Source organism: Artemia sp. Qi Xiang Cuo, chromosome 3 (genome assembly GCF_049724085.1).
Source record: "Artemia sp. Qi Xiang Cuo chromosome 3, ASM4972408v1, whole genome shotgun sequence".
NCBI classification, from domain to species: Eukaryota; Metazoa; Arthropoda; class Branchiopoda; order Anostraca; family Artemiidae; genus Artemia; species Artemia sp. Qi Xiang Cuo.
This window is the reverse complement of record NC_142796.1, coordinates 22781360-22805348: the sequence shown is the minus strand read 5'-3', so window position 1 is coordinate 22805348 and position 23989 is coordinate 22781360. Positions and strand designations below refer to the sequence as shown.

At 37.5% G+C, this 23989-nt stretch overlaps 1 pseudogene; it reads left to right on the top strand.

The window, feature by feature from the left end:
• The first annotated feature begins 556 nt into the window (after window positions 1–556).
• LOC148953878 (bifunctional glutamate/proline--tRNA ligase pseudogene) lies at window positions 557–9154 on the top strand (annotated as a pseudogene).
• Window positions 9155–23989: the final 14835 nt, after the last annotated feature.

Sequence of the window (23989 nt, the reverse complement as noted above, 5' to 3'; positions counted from 1 at the left end):
AGCAAAAGAGGAAATCAAACCACATTATGAGCTCCTTCAGAAGGATTTTGGAGCCTTAAGTCTACTTACCTTGTCCCTTTAAGTATACTGACCTCATCTTTCAGGCGTTGAATTTTTTGGCGTTGAGATTGAGCTTGATTTTCCCGCAAAAAATATAAAACTTGTTGCTCCAAAATTAATTTATCAGCTTTTTTTCCCTTAATTTTTTTGCACCCTTTCAATTTTGACTCAACTTTTTCGTGTCTTCTTTGCCCATTTTGCTGTTTTCCTTGTTCGTCTTCTGTTTGCCATCTGCTACATTCTTTTCTACTATTGCTATCCCGCCAAATTTGTATTTGAATCATATCGACATCACAGATGATCAGATCACTATCTCTAATTATGACGTAATTTCGGGCGTAAAAAAGCTTGCACGAATAAGAATCATATTGGAGTGGATAATATTAGAGCCTAATTATGACGTCATCTAACTGACATCTAAAAATGACGTTGAATCTGGTATATAGCTACTCACCTACAGGGAATCATATTAGTTTGGATTTAAACTCTGACAAAAATGAATTTTATGAAGAAAGCTATTGCTCCAGTCCCAAAAAAGAATAAAGATATCGGAAAATATATGGAGCTTCCTGGTACCGACAAGGGTAAAGCAGTTTTCAGATTCCCTCCTGAAGCCAGTGGCTATCTCCATATTGGCCATGCAAAGGCGGCCCTGATTAATCAGCATTATAAGGAGAAGCATGAGGGGACACTGATCCTGAGATTTGATGATACTAATCCTGCAAAAGAGAAAGCTGACTTCGAAAAAGTTATACTTGAAGATCTGAAAATTCTTGAAGTCAAATGGGACAAGTTTTCTCACACTTCAGATTACTTTGATTTGTGCCTTTCCTTTTGTGAAAAATTAATTAAAGAGGGCAAGGCCTTTGCTGATGATACAGAACCAGAGCTGATGAAGCAGGAAAGGATCCAAAAGATTGAATCTCAAAGAAGAAACACACCACCGGCAGAAAATCTTAAAATATGGGAAGAAATGAAGAAAGGAACTGAGCTTGGACAGAAGTATTGCATACGAGTTAAAATTGATATGACTTCTGTTAATGGATGTATGCGTGACCCAGTCATTTATAGATGCAAAAATGAGCCCCATGTCAAAACAGGGAATAAATACAAGGCCTACCCTACTTATGATTTCGCATGTCCCATCGTTGATTCTGCAGAGGGAGTCACGCATGCTCTGAGAACAACAGAATACCATGATAGAGATGTCCAGTACTACTGGCTTTGCGATGTTTTGGGCATAAGAAAGCCTTACATTCATGACTATGCCCGATTGTGCTTGAATAACACAGTTCTATCGAAGCGAAAGCTGACATGGTTCGTCAATGAAGGATATGTTGATGGATGGGACGATCCCAGAATGCCCACTGTTCGCGGAGTGCTTCGCAGAGGAATGATGGTAGAAGCACTTCGACAATTTATTTTGGCACAGGGATCATCGCGATCTATTGTGAACATGGGCTGGGACAAAATATGGGCCATTAATAAGCAAGTAATTGAGCCGATTGCTCCGCGCTACACTGCCATTGAGAAGGATGGAAGAGTTCCAGTGCTGATAAATGGTGCTATAGAGGAAGCGCTAACGGTTCAAAAGCACCCTAAAGATGATAAGATCGGGTATAAAACAGTTTGGACGGCACCAAAAGTGTTTATTGAGGCTGCTGATGCTGAAAAATTGAAGGAAAGTGACAATGTCACTTTTATCAACTATGGAAACGTGTTGCTACAAAAAATTCACCGCAAATGCGGAAAAGTTGAGTCCATAGAAGGCAGAGCCAACTTGTCCAACAAAAATTACCAAAAAACATTAAAGATTACGTGGCTTGCAGATACGCCTAAAGCCCCTTTGATCCCTACTGTCGAAGTAGATTTCGATCATTTAATCAACAAACCTCTGCTGGCCAAAGAGGAAGACTTTAAACAGTTCATTGGCCATCAGACTTGGTTTGAAAAGCAGCTCCTTGGGGATCCTGAACTCAAGAACTTAAAAAAAGGTGATATAGTTCAAATTCTGCGCAAGGGTTTCTATATTTGTGACCAGCCATCATACATTAGTAATTTAACGTCAGTTGAACACCCAGTACTACTGTTCAAGATTCCAGATGGGAAGCCAGCTCCTGTAGCTACCAAACTGTCTCCCTGTCCGCAAGCTCCGGATCAAGAAAAATTCCTGTCTTCAGAGACTCCTGGATCATCCAGATCTCAAGAAGGCTCTACCGGTAGCTTATGCAGCTACTGCCACCTGGCAGCTGAAGACTCAACTGCACTCAAGTGCTTCTTCTGCAGTGAGTATGAACATGTTTCTTGCCGAGGGATGCATCTAGACTTATTCCTAGCACTGAAAGCCCATGATAAGAGCTCACTACTAAAATATGAATGTGCATGCTGTAGTAAGCGAAATGTAGCGAAACAATTGGCAGTAGCTTACAGTTTTAGTTTAGAGTTATAGTAGTTAAGAGTTTTAGTTTAGAGTTTATAAGTTTACTTTAGAGTCTTAGCTTAGAGTTTTAGTTAGAGTTATAGTTTAGTTTAGTTTTAGGTAAGAGTTTTTGTTTAGAGTTTAGAGTCTTAGCTTAGAGTTTTAGTTAAATTTTAGTTTTAGTTTAGAGTCTTAGCTTGGAGTTTTAGTTCTATTTATTGTTTAGTTTACTTTTAGTTGAGAATTTAGAGTTCTAGTTTAGAGTCTTAGCTTAGAGTTTTTGTTAGAGTTATAGTTTAGTTTAGATTTAGTTAAGAGTTTTGGTTTAGATCTCTAGTTTAGTTTTAGTAAAGAGTTTTAGTTTAGTTAAGAGTATCAGTTTGGAGTTTAGAGTTTTAGCTTATAGTCTTAGCTTAGAGTTTTAGTAAGAGTTATAGTTTAGTTTAATTTTAGTTAAGAGTTGTAGTTTAGACTTTAGAGTTTTAGCTTAGAGTTTAAAGTTTAGAGTTTTAGTTAGAGTTATAGTTTAGTTTAATTTTTGTTAAGAGTTTTAGTTTAGAGTTATAGTTTAGTTTTAGTTAAGAGTTTTAGTTTTGAGTTTCAGTTTGGTATTAGCTTACAGTTTTAGTTAGAGCTATAGTAGTTAAGAGTTTTAGTTTAGAGTTATAGTTTAGTTTTAGTTAAGAGTTTTAGTTTAGAGTTTCAGTTTGGTATTAGCTTACAGTTTTAGTTGGAGTTTTAGTTTAATTAAGAGTTTAAGTTTAGAGTTTTAGCTTAGAGTCTTAGCTTAGAGTTTTAGTTAGACTTATAGTTTAGTTTAATTATAGTTTAGACTTTAGAGTCTTAGTTTAGAGTTTAGAGTTTTAGTTAAAAGTTTTAGTTTAGAGTTTCAGTTTGGTATTAGCTTACAGTTTTAGTTAGAGTTATAGTAGTTAAGAGTTTAGTTTAGAGTTTTACTTTAGAGTCTTAGCTTAGAGTTTTAGTTAGAGATATAGTTTAGTTTAGTTTTAGTTAAGAGTTTTAGTTTAGAGTCTTAGCTTAGAGTTTTAGTTCTATTTATAGTTTAGTTTAGTTTTAGTTGAGAATTTAGAGTTTTAGTTTAGAGTCTTAGCTTAGAGTCTTTGTTAGAGTTATAGTATAGTTTAGTTTTAGTTAAGAGTTTTAGTTTAGAGCTCTAGTTTAGTTTTAGTAAAGAGTTTTAATTTAGAGTTGTAGTTTAGAGTTTTAGCTTAGAGTCTTAGCTTAGAATTTTAGTTAAGAGTTTCTTGTTAAGAGTTTTAGTTTAGAGTTATGGTTTAGTTTTAGTTAAGAGTTTTAGTTTAGAGTTTCAGTTTGATATTAGCTTACAGTTTTAGCTTAGAGTTATAGTAGTTAAGAGTTTTATTTTAGAGTTTATAGTTTTAGTTTAGAGTCTTAGCTTAGAGTTTTAGTTAAGAGTTTTTTGTTTAGAGTTTAGTCTTAGCTTAGAGTTTTACTTAGAGTTATAGTTTTAGCTCAGTTTTATTTAAGAGTTTTCTCCTTTGATTGTGCAGAATCTAGAGGAGGTGCTTCCTATTTAGGGGGATCTGTGACGGTAACGGCGGGCCTCTCATGATAAGGTCTATGTTTGTCCACATGTTGCAATGCATCTTAAAGTAAAACTAGCTTTTTATCACCGGCAATATTTTCATTATTAATGAATTTGCTTAGATTGTCTTCAAAATATTCCACGGGCGAGAGGACAAGTTCAAATGGTTTCAATTTATAGGGTTTAGCCATCTAGAGAAAACTATTTACAAGTCCTGTGATTATTGGTAGTAAAGGTGTGAAAAAGCTACCGCCCCCTTGAAGGAGACGTTTTCTTAAAAAAAAAAAATTTCCCTTGTATTTGCAAGTCAAGAACGTACAGTGAAACGATGTTGCTTTGTCTGTTGTCTAACACCTTCTGGGAAGTTTACATTGCCCTTAGTTAAATTTAAACAAAGTTCAGATATTAGATTGATGAAATCATTTTCAACATCATTTTTTAGTATAGCCATCCTAAGTGGAGGTTTTGAAGTGCCTAAAACGGAAAATAAATACTGTTGTTCATGTAGTTTCTTCAGTGTAATGATGGCAACTAATAGCCTTTTCTACTGTTCACTGGAAGATATACTGTAATTTCTTTGTCGAAAGTATCTGTGACTACATTTAAATCCTTGGGTGTATTCTGATTAAGATCTAGCAAAATGTACCCGTAGGGCTTATTTGTCGCCTGAGTGTACGCTGACAACAGAAATTTTGGAGCACCTGGATATATTTGCTTATTGAGAATTATTATGGAGCTAGAATCACGAACAACTCTGTAGATAATATAGATGGTGCAGTTCAAAGCAAGGGTTCTCATACATTTGCTCTGATGAAACAGATTGTGTAGAACTAGGGTTATGGAAATGTGTTCATGATGAGAGGGAACGGTAAACAACTGTATCATTTCCTGTGAGAACTGTTCAATTGATTCAGCCAAATCATCAATAATAAGCCATGAGTTTGGTTCAATACTATTGAAACAATAAAGTCCCCGTATGAATTGTATCATCATTGATGTGCCAATAGGTTTTGTTTGTTTATAGGATTCTTGGGAAAAACTATTACAAGAATAAATTTTCGTCGGTTTATTCAAAAACATTTTATTGAAATTTTGAATTATTTTAGCTAAAAGTTTCGTTTTCCCCAACATTTATGGACCACAAAGAAGCGATCTGAATGGTGTTTTGAATTGATACATACTGCTGTTGACAAAAGTCAGACTACAAATAACTGTAAACCATACTTGTCCAATGAATAAATAATAATAATTTCCCCATAGATCTATCTACGTTAACAAGAACAACAAAAACAATATTTCTTTCATTTATTAACATAAAAATACTTGTACAGCATAAATAACACACACTATTTGTTCAACAAGAACATTTATTATCATAAACACTTTTTTGTACAGCAAGAACAACAACACTATTTGTTCAACAACATTTTTTCACTTGTTGAACAAAAACACTTTTTTCTGTACAGCAAGAACACCAATATTTATTAACAAGAACATCAACAACAATATATATTATCAAAAACACTTTTTTTTGTTCAACAAGAACAACACATACTATTTTTACAACAACATTTATTGTCATAAAAAACACTTTTTGTAGAGCAATAACACCAACAGTAATAGTACATACACATTTTTGTAAAACAGAACTATTTGTACAACAACAACATTTTTCACTTAAAAAAACAACAACTTACAACAAAAGCACAATTGAACACTATGAATTTAAAGGATACCCCCCTGAGGCCCCCCCTCCGGGGTATCGCGGGGCCGAAGGCAGGCCGTGGGCGGGAGGCGCAAACCGAAAGCGGAGCTCTCCACCCCCCGGGGTCACTGTGGAAAAACTGTATACAATAGCCTAAGGCCGGCCGTGGGCGGGAGCTGCGGACCGAAGGCGGGGCCCCCAGCCCCCGGGGTTACTGTGGAAAAACTGTATACAATAGTCGCCTCCACCGCTACTGCAGGTTAGGTTAGAGAATTTAAGTTAATTTATCAGGAAAGGTTAGGTTGGGTTAGGTTAGGTTAATTTATCAGGTGAGGTTAGGTTGGGTTAGGTTAATTTAATTTATCCAGACCAAGTTGGTTGCAATAGTCTACTCATTCAAGCCGGTCTGGAATTCAATAGTGGCCATGGGGGAGTGCATTTACACCATTCTCGAGCACAAAGACTTTGTTGGCAGGCACTTTTGCTCTCGGTACTAGACAAATTTCTACACAAATTTTGTAGACACTCATGTTGAAATTGTTTTTTACAAAATGTGTAGGCACCCCTTTACACGCCTGTTTTACATCTTTGTTGTGGGTTTATACGCAATAAACTTTAGGACCGGGGAACACCCCATTGGATATTAAATCGCTCCCTGTCTCTAATTTTAACATTAGTAACTGATTGGGGGCCTGACGTTTCACCAACTCGGGGTAAGGGATGCATTCCAGTTAGTGAAATCCATCCGTGAGCTGATGTGTTCCCCATCTTCTAAATCATTTAATAAATCCCCGGTTTTTACTTTTAACAGCAGAGAATCTGTATCCCCATAATAAACTTGAACCTCCCTCTCCCTTGGCCATTGTACCTTGCACACATTGTAAAAAATTACAACATGAGCTTTTTGTAAATTTCAAGTACTGAACTACCTCCCGCTATATTCTTGTTCAGTACCACATTTCTTTTCTTTCTGTGTAGAAGAACCATGTTTGCCTCTATGCTCGTGAACGATGTAAAATTCTTGGGGGTCAGTCACGACGTCACAACGAGATCTGTTCCGTACGCTTTCATACATTTTGCCAAACGGTGAATTTAAAATAAGCTTGTACATTTCCTTTTCTACTTTACTTAGTGCCCGAGAGCGTTTATCGATAAAGGTATCAATAAACGTCTTCAAATAAGTTTTTTGACTGAATTGCAAGACCCTATGTATTTTCGTGATCTTGAAACCATTGTTCACCATTCAGCGCAAAAGCACAGGGTGAACAACGAAATTATGTTTAGGGTCCAGATGTGCAATCAGTTTCTGCTTAGAGGGGGTCCAGTGCATCCCCATATCATCAACCAATGATCGATTGTATGGGCTCAGCGAGTCCCTTGTCACTGGTCGATTGATACAGGGGAAAACAAAATCTTTGACAGAATCATGAAGCGCCAATGGAATGTGCCCGTCAATTTCAAAGAACAATCCTTGTGGCCCATTGTCCTCGACGGTGTGAATGTCGGGGATCTCACAAGGATTCTCAAGCCATTTATAGTTTCCACACGGCAAAGAGTAGTGAGACATTGCCGAGGGGTATATAGAGGTCATGTCAAGGAAAACTGCATTTGACTTTACACCCGTGTCTTGCCCACTTGGATCTGTTGTCAAAACGCGATCTCCATGAAAAACATACCCCCCTCATTGATCTTTCTTGAAAATGGTGTTGATCTACATCATTGATCAACCCTATTTCTTCTCTACTAATTTTCGAAATCAAGTCCATCACCAAATGTAGTGTGGAAAAATAATAACCTATATCTAATCCAAACTCTGAATAGATTTGGTCAGTGTTTTTACAGACAATATCTAACAGAGTTAAAACGTCACTGGCCAAGTACAATCTACAATAATCCCACCCATTTTTACAATTACCCTTAGCCCAGACCTTCTTGGCAAATTCGTATTCCTCGGCAGTGCATTCACTGTTGGTGAGTGAATTATAGAAAGCTTCAATTGGAGGCAGTTTCTCCTCGCTTAACCGAGCACCAGAACAGTAATAGTTCTGCATATAACTATTACGTATGCATATACACCTTTACAGGTCAGTTGGCCATACATTTCACTGTCTCGAAAGTGCTGTTTAAGCAAAGGAAAACTATCAAAATCGTCGCTTTTCTGCACTTGAATCAATTGACTCAATACCTTGGGGAAAAAACTAAATGAATCTAAAAACATGATTTTATTCCAACAGGTATGCCCGTTATTCACTACCTGCCATTTCAACTCGAGAAGCACCAACTTATCGGCTGATTTGGGCATAATATTATAGGTAAATGAATTTTTTACCCATGGACTATCTACTCCCCCTCCCTCCCTATGCATACGTGCCAAAGCCGATAAAATAAATTTTAAATCATAATTTGCGTTGTGAATGAAAACCGGTATAAAAAACTGCTGGCTTACATTCACATTGCATGATTGATGTGCTACACTACGAAAATTTCTACCTCCTGAGGATATTTCCTGCCACAAGTGATCATGGTCAATCACTTTCCCCTTCCCCGCTATTTTCCCCCTAGTCCCTTTCCCCTTAGTCCCCTCTTCAAACTCACCCTTAAAAACCCAGCATCTTTTTTTTATTTTTAATCGCGAGACGATCCACTGCAGACAAAAACAATGGGTAATGAGTATTTCTCAAACGAGAAATAGCTCCATTTGCAAAGCAAATAGAGGAAACTGCTATGGCCAGATGTTCTTTGATTCGATTTGGAAATCGGGGATCGTTCATATCCACTAGCCTAGCTTCACAATCCAAAGAGATTTTATTGCTTTGCAGGAGGGTATTTTGGAAATTTTTAAAACGTAAAATGGCCCTATCACCCGAAACCGTTTCCACATTTTGATAGCCATACCGTCTACAATGCTTCATATGATTCTGTAGCTTTAAAACATTACAAAATTGGTAGGCATGACAGGCATGTTGGACAGTAAAAAAGTACCCCTAGATCCCTACCCCCTCTCAGAACTCTACTGATGTCTGTAATTGGGTTGAAATGGCCAATTGTATCGGGTTCACTAGGTGATGTATAAAACTACCAAACCCAGTGCTTTACCAATTCAATTGATGGGAACTTTACTGGGAACAACACCCCCTTTTTATTAGAACGAATACCCTCTTGAAATTCAGTTTCACATTGGACCACAGTAACGCCGATATTTAAATGGGTATTGGCCCTTTCAAAAATATCATTGGATCTTAACGTTACTGGGAATTTTCCCTCTAAACAAGTGAAATCTACAGGGGGAAAATCAGACCCCACCTTCCCATGTACAACCCATTATTCTAAATTTGTCTTTGTAGCGTCATTTTGCAGAGGTCGGAAAGCTGAAATGAGGAAGGCGTACATGAAACATTTTTGACCTGTTTCAAAACAGATTTGTTGAACGCCCTTGCAACCCTCTAACTCGGGATTATATTTTAAAACTATAGCCCTCTCCCCCCCCCCCACTTAAAATAAAATCCCTTTTAAATTTACAAATATTTATGCTTAAATTTTCAATAAAAAGAACCACAGATCCACTACCATTCTCATGATAATTTTCGAGATGCGTAATAATGTAGTCTATCCATTGCATAAAAACTGTTTCGTAATTTTCCAAATGCGGATAGACCCCTACCATCTCGGTATGTACATAATGATAATAAACTTCACTTTTACCCTCATTTAAATAAAATACCTTTGAAACAATTAAAACATTCATAGCGTCCCTACCCCCTCCCCCACAACTGAATCTGGTTTTCTATGAGTGCTTGAATTTTATCTACATACACATGGACAATATCTATAGGGTCAAATATAAAATTACCCCCCCCCCCCCGTAAGTGAATTAAAAGGATCCCCGAAAGTTGCAGTGTAGACGACTATTGTGTTTAATATCGAATGTGACCGCTGGAATTCGGGAATTATCGTAAATTGCGTATTGTTACCCTCTTGTATATTATCATCATCCCTTCCCACTTTGTTCAACAATAGGATTGTGAGAAGCCATTTCATTTGTTTGAATTATGTTCATGTAATCTGTGGGGGAAGAGTTCCCCGTTAATTCATTAACAACATCATCCAAAAGTTGCATAGTATTTGGACTTAGCAATGCTAAGTCCGAATCTGAACTACCTACATTACCCTGCTCAACTGTTCTAGGTTCTACATTAAATAATTACTTAAAAAATCATCAATATCAAATGGAATTTCTAGAGAATTACCATTCCTTTCACTGTTAGTAGATGTTTCACTGTCGCCAATGAACTCCACAGGCACGTCAATGTGTTCTTCTTCTTCCTCTCCAACTGACGAGGAGGGGAGAGATGGAGAATATGGAACCAATGCAACCTATAAAAGAAAATAGCTTATTTTCAAAGTGTCTAAAACACCCTATTTTTAAAATTTGATTATTATTTACATGTGCTTAAAAAACACGCTTAGTAGCAATTGGTTAATTCACTAATCTATATATCCTGAAAATTCCACCTTAATATAAGATGTTTACAATCTAAAAAATGACATAGTAGGTTTTCATTTTGTTCAAACAACTCCTTAAAAAAAATCATATTAATACTCTTTATCTGCTTTGGAAAAAAACATGATTTGAAATGGATAGCCATCTCCTGTCATGATAAACAACTCGTTCCGATAGAAAGTTGTTTTCTAAGAAATTTGTAGAGGAAAGATTAACCTTTCGTTTATATCACAATAGAAATTACATAACCTTACTATGACCAGAATATAGTGCCTTTTTTTGCTTCTCTAACATAATTTAGCAGGGTGAATGCATGCTCTTGACATGATTCAAACGGGGAACATTATATTTCCTTTGGGAGAAAAAATCTTTTAATATCTCTGACATACTTTTAATATCTTGAAAAATGGCAAAAAAAGGCCTAAAAAGTTGGAAGAAATAGATAGATATTTCTATAACCAGGTAGAAACTAGAGGCAAAATGCTTACATCTCCAAATTCCGGCTGCACTTGGATGCCGGATGGTCCTGCTAGTGCGTGTTGGACGGCAACCTCATGATCTTGTGTAGGCGGGGCAGCTCCTGAGACCCTCGACAAAGTATGATGAGGGGCGGACGGGAAGGTTTCCTCATGATCTTGCGTAGGTGGGGCTGTGGCATTATGAGCACCTGTCCACTCTCTTTTTATCTTTCGGCCAGGCTGTACTTTATCTTTATTATCTTTATGTACTTTACTCTCTCTTTATCTTTGTACCAGTACAGCCTGGCCGAAAGATAAAGAGAGAGTCCAGTATCTTTGTACTGGTACAAAGATAAAGAGAGAGTAAAGTACATAAAGATAATAAAGATAAAGTACAGCCTGGCCGAAAGATAAAAAAGAGTGGACAGGTGCTCATAATGCCACAGCCCCACCTACGCAAGATCATGAGGAAACCTCCCCGTAATCAAATAATCTACCAAGCATCCAACTACCATAAATCAATTTTAATAAATAAATAAAACGCAAAACAAACAGAAATTAAAAAAAAACTCAAAACGAGCAGAAATTGATATGAATAGGGTTCTAAACCCATATGCTTTCTAAAACCCAGAATGTAATTTGTTCGTTACCGAAAAAAATTCAAATGAATTTACTGAAATAAATGTGCATTGTCAGTTTAATATACTTATGCTGATATTTATTCCTTAAAATCTTAAGTAATTTTTGATTTCTTATAGTGATACAAATCAAAAAATTTATAAGAATTTTCAAGAAACATTTGTAAAAATACCTATCTCAATATTTTGATTGGATGTGTTGGTAGAATTGATGTGTTTGTGGGAATGTGTTTGTGGAGACATTAGGTCGTCTGTCTCGACATCAGGTCGTTTTTTTGGACATCGGGACATCTGTCAGGATAACAGATAGTCTGTCTGGACAATTGGACATCTGTCTAGACATCTGGGCATCTGTCTGGTCATCTGTACATCTTCTGGACATCAGGTCGTCTATATCTGTTTGGGCATCAGGTCATCTGTCCGGAAATTGGAATATCTGTATGGACATCGGGTTGTTTGTTTGGACATCTGAACATCTGTCTGCTTATCTGGACATCTGTCAAGATTTCAGGTCGTTTGTCTGGACATCTGGATATCTGTCTGGTCATCGAGACATCTGTTTGGATATCAGGTCATCTTTCTAGACATATGGACATCGGGACATATTTCTGAACATCAGGTCGTCTGTCTTGACATCTGGACATCTGTCTGGTCATTTGGACATGTGTCTGGACATCAGGTCGTCTGTCTGTACATATGAACTTCTGTCTGGACATCAGATCATCTGTCTGGACAATCGGGACATCTGTCTGGACATCAAGTTATCTGTCTGGAAATCTGAACATCTGTCTGACTATCTGGACATCAGGTCATCTGTTTGGAAATCTAGACATCTGTCTGGTCATCTGGACATCCGTCTGGACATAATGTCATCTGTCTGGACATCTGTTTGGTCATGTGGAAATCTTTCTTGACATCAGGTCATCTGTCTGGCCAACTTTACATATGTCTTGAAATCAAGTCGTCTGTCTGGACATCGGGACGTCTGTTTTGACATCAGGTCGTCTGTTTGGACATCTGAATATCTGTGTAGACATCTGAAAATCTGTCAAGACATCTTGATATCTCTTTGGACATCAGGTCGTCCGTTTGGACATCTGGACATCTGTCTGGACATCAAGTCGTCTGTTCAAACATTGAAAAATCTGTCTGGACATTATGTTGTCTGTCTGGACATCTGTCTAGACATTTGGACATTTGTCTGGACACCAGGTCGTCTTTCTGGACATCTGGATGTTTGTATGGACATCAGGCCGTCTATATGAACATTTGTTTGGTCATATGTACATCTGTCTTAACATCAGGTCATCTGTGTAGACATCTGGACATCTGTTTGGTCATCTGGACGTCTGTCTGGACATCAGGTCGTCCGTCTAGACATCTGGATATCTGTCTAGACATTTGGTCGTCTGTCTGGACATCAGGACATATGAATGGACATCAGGTCTTCTTTCTGGACATCTGTCTGGACATCGGGACATCTATCTGGACATCAGGTTGTCTATCTGGACATCTGAACATCAGTCTGACTATCTGGACATCTGTCTGGAAATCTAGACATCTGTCTGGTCATCTGGACATCCGTCTGGACATAATGGGTTTAGAACCCTATTCATATCAATTTCTGCTCGTTTTGAGTTTTTTTTTTAATTTCTGTTTGTTTTGCGTTTTATTTATTTATTGAAATTGATTTATGGTAGTTGGATGCTTGGTAGATTATTTGATTCTGTTTTTTTTTCTATTTTTGGTTTAATGAAGTTCTTTAGTTTTTTTGAAAAACTTATTTTGTGGAAGAAGTTTTTTAGTTCTTCATAGGCAGCGCAATAGCGCCGCCTAAGTAAAGAACGATGTTGGCACAATGTATTATTTATCATTTGTTTTTTGGTTTTAGACTAGGGCACTTCGTATCGAAGCAGTTGTCGCAGAAAATTGGAAAAGGACTCATTCGATTGGAAATCGGAGTGGCTCGGGCCCTTTTTAATAGTCGAAAGTGTTTGGGGAAACGCCCACGATTTCCCCAAACAAGTCCAATGAAAACTATTAGATAACCATTTTGTTCAGCGTAGTTGATTTCCAGATAGAAATTATGTTTTTGAGGAGCAGAAGACCCCAAAACCTCAGGGCAAGGGCTGTAAGTTAAGCCCTGGGGTATGTAAGGTTTTTATAGAAAGTGTTGTCATAGAAACTTCAAAAAAGGCTCATTCGATTAGAAATTCAAAGAGCTAGTGCCCTTTTCAATAGCCAAAAGTGATTGGAGGGCAACTAACCCCCCACTCACGCCCGCTATTTCCCCAAACACATCCAATTAAAATTTTGACATAGTTATTTTATTCAACGTATTTGAAAGTTCTGGAAATTAGGTCTCTGAGGATGACAGCATCCCCAAACACCCTCAGGGCAAGGGTTTTAAGTTATGACCTAGGGGCATATCAGGCTTGATAGAATGTGTTGTTGTAGAAACTTCAAAATGGTCTCATTCGATTGGACATTGAAATGGCGCGTCTCTTTTTTAATATTCAGAAGTGATTGGAAGGCAACTAATGCCCCTTCCACGCCCATGATTTCCCCAGACACATCCAATCAGAATTTTGAGATAGCCATTTTGTTCTACGCAGTTATCAAATCTGGAAATTATACCTTTGAGCAGAACACTCCCCCCACAGTCTTCAGGGCAAGGGTTATACCTGATCAGTAAGATGGTTTGTTTTTTTTTTGTTTTTCTTTGTTTTTTTTTAGTACTAAAGCCAATAATAGCGCTTAATTTTTATGGACTGCAAATATGTTTAAGGATCAATGCGCCCCTGTTCACCAGTATGGCGCCTAAAAGTGCAAAGTAATTTAAATAGCCTCTGAATAGTTCTAAGCCAATTGTTTATCTCAGAATTTCCACTCAGTAGCATTTTGGCCCAGTTTGGGCCATAAACACAGAACTACTCAATAAAAATACAGAAAATTTCACTTGTTTACAAAGAAGTTCAGCCAGAAGTTAAAGATTTCTTCCGACACGTCTTTCACACTTAGGTACAGGGTAGCTCACTACTTTCGGCCGGAGTTTTCATTTAACACAAATCGGAGACTCTTAAAATCAATGTTCTATATATTCTATATATGTTCTATATCTTCTATATACTCCTTAAGAAAAAGTCTGTTTTATTCTCAAGTTGGTGACGAATGTTTGGACCTGAAAGTAATGGAAACTTGATTTCCATTCAAATTTTCACCATGATGAAATCCGACACCATGGAAACGATTATAGAAAAAAAATCCCCAAAAGTTATAGCGCATTAAAAAAAAGAAGAAAATTAAAAAGAAGAAAAAAAATCCCCAAAAGTTATTGCGCATTAACGTATATTTCAAGCTATTTGGGTTTCCCTGAAAGCAAAAACTCAAGAAAAGATAGCAAAATTGTACATTCAGCAATCTACTTCTGGTATCACGCATTTACGAAGTTTTTCATCTGTTTAGTTAACATATATTTTAACACCAAACAAAAGGTACAACATTAGTTCAAAATAACTCGATACCGGATTAAAATATGTTCTTCAAATATATCGGGTATTTAAAATATATTTAAGCTGACGTTGCTAAAAAATTGACGTTTCAAAATTTTTATTTAGCCATCATTGCTCCTTCGGTAGTGCAGAGGATTAATCTCTGCTCGGCAGTACGGAGCCCGGGATTCATTATCACCTGCCGGAGGGCCATCGATGAAGGAGACCAGTCAGTTAAATAAATTCCAACGAAACAAATGTGGGTGCCCTATGCGCCATAAATGATTGAGGAGGAACTACATGTTTGTTTTTATTATCAATTTTTGTACTTCTGAACCAAATGTTATTAAAGGGAAAACTGGTGACGAAAATTTGTATGTTTTAAAAGATATTTATTTTTGCTGAAAGCTGGATTAGTATTTAAATTTTATTCTTTTTTGTTGTCATAGAAAATTCAGAATGTAAATTGTTTTCAAAGTATTTAAGAAGATACTTTATCCGAACAAATTTAAAATTATTTCAGTTTATTTTGAACTATTGTTTTAAACAATCCTACATATAAAATAAGCCCATTAAAGGAAAATGAGCCAAGCCGTTCGTAGTGATAAACAGTTTGTCTCTTATGGTTTCTTAAAGGGTTTCACCTCTTAACGAGTAGTTAAGCTTTATGTTAACTTGTCTCAACCCTCATGAGTAGGGGGGGGGGGAGCTGTTAATTTATTGCCTATATCTCTTTTTCAATATAAGTTTCTTTTTTAGATCTAAACTTCCTCGAAGAAGTGAGAAATCAAATTCCCATCTCCAAGCAAAAAAGGATGGATATGTATGAGACAGTGGAAAAGTCCAAAAAGTCAGCTTAAATATATTTTAAATCCCCGATATATTTGAAGAACATATTTTAATCCGGTATCGAGTTATTTTGAACTAATGTTGTACCTTTTGTTTGGTGTTAAAATATATGTTAACTAAACAGATGAAAAACTTCGTAAATGCGTGATACCAGAAGTAGATTGCTGAATGTACAATTTTGCTATCTTTTCTTGAGTTTTTGCTTTCAGGGAAACCCAAATAGCTTGAAATATACGTTAATGCGCAATAACTTTTGGGGATTTTTTTTTCTTCTTTTTAATTTTCTTCTTTTTTTTTAATGCGCAATAACTTTTGGGGATTTTTTTTCTATAATCGTTTCCATGGTGTCGGATTTCATCATGGTGAAAATTTGAATGGAAATCAAGTTTCCATTACTTTCAGGTCCAAACATTCGTCACCAACTTGAGAATAAAACAGACTTTTTCTTAAGGAGTATATAGAAGATATAGAACATATATAGAATATATAGAACATTGATTTTAAGAGTCTCCGATTTGTGTTAAATGAAAACTCCGGCCGAAAGTAGTGAGCTACCCTGTACCTAAGTGTGAAAGACGTGTCGGAAGAAATCTTTAACTTCTGGCTGAACTTCTTTGTAAACAAGTGAAATTTTCTGTATTTTTATTGAGTAGTTCTGTGTTTATGGCCCAAACTGGGCCAAAATGCTACTGAGTGGAAATTCTGAGATAAACAATTGGCTTAGAACTATTCAGAGGCTATTTAAATTACTTTGCACTTTTAGGCGCCATACTGGTGAACAGGGGCGCATTGATCCTTAAACATATTTGCAGTCCATAAAAATTAAGCGCTATTATTGGCCAGATGTCCGGAAACTTGTGCGCCAAAGAGATAAATATGAACAATACGACGATTCATACGTTTATTAATTTAGTAAACTTTAGTTATTATTTCGGACTTTTGATTCCAGCTTGTCACCAATAAGACTGCTTCTCAGTTTACTTTGATAAAATCCAAGCCTGAAAAAAAATTTCTTGGCCAATAAACCTAAAGGTAATGCTTCAGTTCCCGGGGCTTGCCTTTGTAGATCTAAAGTTGTGGCAGAAACTTGCTAATTTCGGTACTCAAGAAATATAAAGGTATCCAAAAATGACGTGCTGAATGATAATTTTGGTTCTCAGGATGGTCAATATAGTAATAAGCGCTGGTCAATATACTATATTACTACAATATAGTAATATAGTACATCCAATGGGTATCAATGCCATCATTACTTGCCAGTTCAATAATTTTCAGCTTCGAGAGCTTTATTACATGTAATAGCGTACGTCACCTTTGGGAAACGTGAAATGAATAGAAGTCTTGATACTTGCCCCCCCCCCCACTATGCAAGTGTGAAGGTTTTACAAAAAACCTTCCACAAAAAAAATCTCTAAAGTTGACATTACCCCTACCCTTAAAATCGCTACGTAGAATATGAAGCACCATCCTAAAATGTGCATATAGAATTAAGTTGAACTATCTTATCTTAATTTCCCTCTGACTAATAATCTATAACTTTTAGTTACTTTTCCTCTGGATAGGATTTAAAACTGACAAAATTGTGGGGGAGGTGGGAAGTAATCCCTCTAAGTTTGGAAAATACCTTACATTGTATTTTAATTAAAAATTTTAAAGTACCCCCTCGCTAGATTTTTTTTGGGTACCTTTTCGTATCTTCATTTTGAAGATTCAAAAATTCCAGCACCCTTCCCAGAAACTCTAGGGCTACTGGTTTGATTGTTAAGTTTTTAGTTTGTGATATATACAAGTTTGTTTGATGTGACTTGTGGAATACCGGAAGTGATTGGGTTTACTAAGAATGCACGAGGGCGCATTGTTTACTTACCGTTTTGTTTATTGCGGCAAATTATAACAGAATAAATAAAATATTTTATAGATATAAGAATACAAACCAACACAGAGTTTCACGGGTGCTTACAGAGTTTCAACAGAGTTTCACGGGTGCTAACAGAAACTTTTTCTTGAGGAAGAACGAAGTCATATTTTCGAGGAGATATTAGGAGGTGCCACGATTTTTCACAGAACTTCTGGGAATCAGGGTAGCCAAATTTTCTTTTGGGAAGGTCTAAAATTTTGGGGGATTTACCTAAAATTTTGGGAACAGGGAAAGAATTGCTGCAGACAAATAATTGCCAGACATGTCGAAATTGCCGAGCCTCTGCCGAGCTTCATACCCCGCAGTCGACAATCATCTTCAGAACTAAGCTACCTGAGGCCAACACAGCTGTGTACGCTCCGCCACCGTCATACTCTACCCAAAGCTACACTCTTTGCCCCTGTGAAGTTTCAATTTTCTTTGGACCATCCCTTATCACCTCTTCCCTCCCCATTTGGGGCTAAACTCCATTTTTTTTTCTCAGATAGATGACCAAAAACAAAGAAAAATTAGCCTATACGCTGAAGCTGTCTTGTCTATAGTTTCAAATCCTTATGCATCTTTTATATTAGGATAAGTTGTTATAAACATTTTTAGACGTTATACCGGGGAGTCTAATGAATGAAAAGAAAATAATGAATCATACAACTAATTTTGCAGAGTACAAAAAAAAAAAATTAAAGATGATAATAAAAAAAGAACATAACTACCTCTGCTGTCAAGGCTAAAAATTGGAAGTGAAATGAAAAAAAAACAATTAGTTTGTCTAAACAAAAAATAAGAAACGATTTTGAAAATTTTTACGTGGTGTTGGCCGGAATTTTCTGCGCTTTTTCCCTTTTTTTATTATTGTTTTTATGTGCAGTGAGTCTAGTTTCAGAACTTATCAATTTACCCTACTTTTGTTCCAGTTAGCCAGCCAGTGCCAAAATGCCAAATTTTTTAGACACACGATTATCAAGTAAACATCCTGTTTTGGCCGCGAGTTATGCCCCTGCTCGATGATATTTGTGTCAGGGTCGCACTTAAGTCTTAAGGAGCCAAAGAAGAGTAAGCTACTGTATAGGCTCAGCAGTCGTGCTTTGTAGACCGCTGTTATATACTGTTTATCCAGTAAACTGCATAAGTAAACCCTCAAGAAGTGCGTTTATAGGCCAGTATTTTCAAACTCTCCGTAAGAGGTTCTTCAGGTACGTAAAGGGGGGGGGGGATAACTCCTGGCCTTCCTTCATTAGGAGGAATACGTTTGGAGAACCCTTTACTTTCCCCTTTTACTGTAAAAACTGCTGTTTTCAAAAAGAAGCCTTAGTTTTTAAGGCTTCTTAAAAAAAGAGTAAGCATTGTGTAAAAAAAAGTTGAACTTAAACATGAAGAGACAAGAGAGGAGCTGTTCGGTAAAGACGACAGCTCCTCTCTTGTCTTAGACAGTTTTATTGGATTTTTCAAATAGAAATGCTGAGATAAGCTTTTTCTCGACTTTTAGCTGTAAAAAACTGAAATTCTGGTGTAAAGAGCAGTGAGTTAAGGAGGATTGTATCCCATCTCGTATTTAGATTAACCTTGAACCAAACAGCTCGTTGTGATAAAGTGTGCGTACCGAGCGACGCATGCCAATAGTAACCAAAACTCAGTTTTGATAATAATATCAAATGAACTGTGTGTTGATTCTAAGTATGTAAAATCTATCAAACTTAAATCTACCCACAAAAAGTTACGAGCCGAAGAATGTAATCTTTATTGTTAAGCAGAAAAAAGCTTCCTGCAATAAGAGGGAACCCATCATCCCGCAAAAGTCCACCAAAAGTTAGGAGCCTAAAAAATGAGCAATTCGGAAAGAAAATGAGCACATTGCAAAGATTTCAAGCTCCTATCTATAAAAAAAAGCAAAATTTCCTTTTTTTCTTAGAAGATTTATCATGGATGCGTTTTTATTTGTTTTTTGTTTTCCAGGGGGGTCGCACCCAACTGATGGTCTTAGAAAATCAGGAGAAACCTCATTCGAATAGAAATTAAAATTTGCATTGTCATTTTCAACTATTAGCAAATTATGTCATAGCAAAGAGGCGTTTTTTTTTGCAATTTTGTGGCGGAAAAAATCTATTTTTCTGCTGCAGTAATGCCTCACGTTGGGTCGTTCGGTCACGTTGGGGAATATTCTTGGACTAATCCTACAAAAAGGGTGCTGCGGGGTGATGTCTCTTATTGCTGATTTTTTTCTGTTTAATATAAAAGATTGCAGGCATGTACTTACCGGCACAAATTATGGAGAGATGGAGGGCACCATGAGTGACGTCACAAAGTTTCCCAGGACGCAGAGGTGGCAAGTGCTACCAGTAGCTTTGTTTTCCCGAAACTTAAATGAAAATATTTCCCATTTTTCTTTTTGAAGAAAAATTTTTGATGTACGTGCTTCCCTGGATCCCCTGCCGTTGTCCATGGGAGACATCTCTGTAAAAAGATTTGTTTGAACTGCTCACCTTTGAAACCATGGAATGATCTTTCCGATAAGGAAAGACCGGCGGCGGCGGGGCCAAAAACAGTGCCCCACGCCACGCCACCGGTAAGATTCCGGCGGCGCGCCGCCAGCGCGATCAATGTTGACCGCAAATATTAATGTTTTCATCAGTCTTTCTCAAATCACAGCTTAAATTTACAACAGGTTTGAGCCTATTCATGAGTTCAAAACTTCACAAGTCCCTGGCTGGTAACTAGTCTTCTTCGTTATTCATCAAGAGAAATAGAAATCTGGTAGAAACGAAATGGCTGTGGCGTTTCAGAACCCTTGCATAATAGTTGAAGTATCTATTCTTAACATAAATAATCATCAAAACTAATAGTGTTTTTTCATCGAGCATTACTGCATACAAAACTTCAAACACCGTATCACAAAATTCGTCAGTTATCTGGGTAAAAGCTTTGAATATAAGTTTGAACTTAGAAGCTTAATTTTTTCATAATGCCTTTTGCCTATATCTGTTTTGTCACCTTTAAAACAGTTGAAATGGGCGACTTTGATATTGATTGTTTTTTTTTTTTGCTCTTTTGGATTCTAAGAAGCCTTCCTTGTATTAAAAACTGGTTTTTAATAATAATTAAAAAGAAATACATTTTAAAATATTTTTTGGCTTCTTTAGGGGAGACTCGGGAACCCTGGGACAAGTTTAACTTTAAGCTCAATATCTCCTACATTTACAGTCCGATTTTCTTAACTCAAACATCAATCAGTGACAAAATCATTTGGCTTTTACCAGGATTTTTCTCAGATTTTTATTGATCGCACTAAAATTGGCAAGACTTATTTTTTAGAGGGTCCTGTTTTGTCCCAGAGTACCACTTGTGCGGGTACTATGGGTCAGGGCGGTGGGTACTTTGGGTCACTATGAAAAACCAATTAAAACTTCGTATATTTTGTGGTATAAAATTGTAAGAACATAATAAACTTATCTAAAAAATTATTCAACAGAGTAGTCGGTCAGGTCTGCATCAAAGCTGATCATCTTGGCAATGCCTTTAATTCCGCCCGAGACCATTAGAACTGGTAATTTCATCACCACTTCTGAGCTATCGACTGACGCTTCATCGCACTCTTTCGGAAACGTAAACCTCCAGGCTGGAACGTTTCGTTTCAAAAAATTGACAGTGTAGCCATCTGGCTCGGCCTGAAGCACTTCACCAGCGTAGAATTTCGATCACTTTTTCCCCTTGTACTCGACTAGAACAAAGTCACTGGAAAAGATATTGGGAGTTGCAGACTCCTCTTCTGCCGATCGGAAATCTTCCGAGCAGAACGAGTCGTCAGAATTGTCGTCACACTCAAAATCTCCTGGTCCTGCTTCATCTCCGCTTTCGTCACTGAACGTCAGCAATCTCTTGGTAGTTTTCTTCTGGATCTTTGGCGTTTTTGCAGGAGCCGCTTTCTTGCTTCTCTTGAGATCTTTCTTCTCTTTTTTTGCCTTCCTTTCGTTTTCTGCAGCTTGGATCGAGTCTTTCACCGGTGTAGAAATCAATATCTTGGATACTCCAGGCTTCCTGCCTGTCTTTCTGTTTGTAGCTTCCCTTCTTGGCAGGGGTATAATATTTTCTGGCAAAACAAACGAGGTTGAATGGGTTGTACTACTGGGACTCTGACTCAACCGAAGCTCTTGCGGATCTGTTAAATTTTTGTCAAAAGTGGCAGACTGATTTCCCGGCTCAGTAGTATCTTCTCGTCACAAAGCAGGAAGAAAGTCAGGCTCTTGCCACACTCCAGCATTCAGCAGGAAAATTCTAGGCTCTGAGAATCCGCTAGCGATGGTAGTCTGAAAGAAGGTCTTAGGAAAAGCAACTCCCAGTAATTCACCGATCTCATATTCCGTCACTGCTCGATCAGGGTGAAGTCTCAAACAGTTCTCCATTGCCTGTGACCAGTAATTCTTTAAAGGTCCATAAACCGAAACGTCGAGAGGCTGCAACCTGGATGATGTGTGCGGCGGGAATGTAAGTAAATGTTTGACTTTCATGATTTTCCATCAGAATCAAGGCAGAATTCTCAGGAAATGGGTGGACATACGCTACAAAGTGCTCCAAATACAGAAAAATACAGATCCTTTGTCATCCAAGCATTTCCAGGCTTGCCACTTGCTATTCCTGCAGTCTGTGGGGGGGCTCCATCAAGAAGCCTTTCTACAAAACGTGCTCGTGGGAAAATCAGAAAGGCTGGATTAAATCTTCCCATGGCATTTATAATGCCCACCATGGTCACCAGCTTTCTGCTCTCTTGGGAAGTCGTACCACCAAGCTGCTTTACTCTCTTCGGGATCAGCACTCTTTGACACTTAGTCTGGACATTCGTGAGCCAAGTCTCTTCGAGGTTGAAGATCCGGCAAGCAGGGAGCTTGTATTTTGAATACAATTTTTCTGTAAAAAGTGTCAACAGCAACACGATTGAAACCAAGATTTCTCTGGATACTTGTAGGTTTTGGCCTTCGAAGCGAAATCAAAGGATGCTTTCTAAGAAAGCCATACAACCAGTCTTTGCCTGCAGACTTTTCTGTGTCCCAGCTTGACGGACATGCAAGTCCGTTTCGTTTCGCCATAAGCCAAGCGAGCTCTCTGGCTCTCTTCCTGGAGAGACCATTGTGCATTCGGGCTGCATGAAGGATGTACTCTTCAAGTTAAAGCTCCTTCTCAATCGTCAATGCTCGCCTGTTGTCATAGGCGGGAGTGTAACTAAACTTTTCTTTTTCTTTATCTGTTCTGTTACAAAACGTAGTGGCATATCTGCTAGGAGTTGACCGCATGAAACTATAAACTTCAGCAGCTGCTCGAAGTGACATCCCATAAAGGTGAGCTTCTACTGCTTTCTTCATGTCCTTCTTACTCCAGACGTAAAGCGACGGATCAGCTTTCCTCGTTTTTGGCATTCTAAAACGAAAGAAAGAGTTTTTAGTTTATATATTAAGTTTAAGTTTAAGTTCTTCTAAGCTTAAATGTTAGGTAAGATATAAATTTAATTGAATAATTAGAATGTATGGACTTTAGGATTGAATATTGTTTTATGGAATATAGAAATAATATAGGATTTTGTATGATATAAGAAACAAAATTATAGAGTTGAGATTTGAAGTATTTTTTTTTAATTATTGTTGGAATTTATTTTAAACTAGTGGAGTTTATTCTATGTGTTGAGGGTGATACGATTGGCCTGGATTGTAAAATATTTGATTTTTGGGAGTTTTTTTAAAGGATTGTTGTAGCTACCTAATAACACAAGACCCATCGAGAGTAGAAAATGAAAGAAAGAAGTCAACATAAGACAAGAAGCATACTCTTGAAAGTTCTCTAGGCTAAAACAATCAAGGGTACCCTGGGACACAATGAACTAAACCTGTCCCAGTGTACCCCGGAACACGCGTCCCATAGTACCCTAACAGTACGAACTTACGAAAACAAATTAGATCAGCCACTAGATGACAGAAAAAAACAACAAGATTTACACCATCGAAAAGCCCATAAACTTTTCTATCTAATGGGCTATAAGCAATTTTCTAGAAGCTGCTTACCTAAGAGTACCATAGAATTTCGCAAAGCAAAAATAAGTTTCAAAAACCACATAAGAAATTCTTACCTTAATTTTGTGATAGAAGGTTGCACATGTGAACACTATACTACATCCACAGATAGTCCAAGATATGGCGTTTAAGGTGTGAGTAGCGGCTGATTTTCAGCTTGAACTGAACTGAACGCCACCACCACTGCCGGCGGGGGCGCGCCTGCAACGTACCGGCGGTGTAGCAAAAATTCGGCGGCAGGTGACCGGGCTTCTCGTTGGTCGCGTTCAGTTGATCCTCCGACGCATTGCCGGGGTCTAGTCCTAACACCATTGATGTCCATCAAAGTAATTG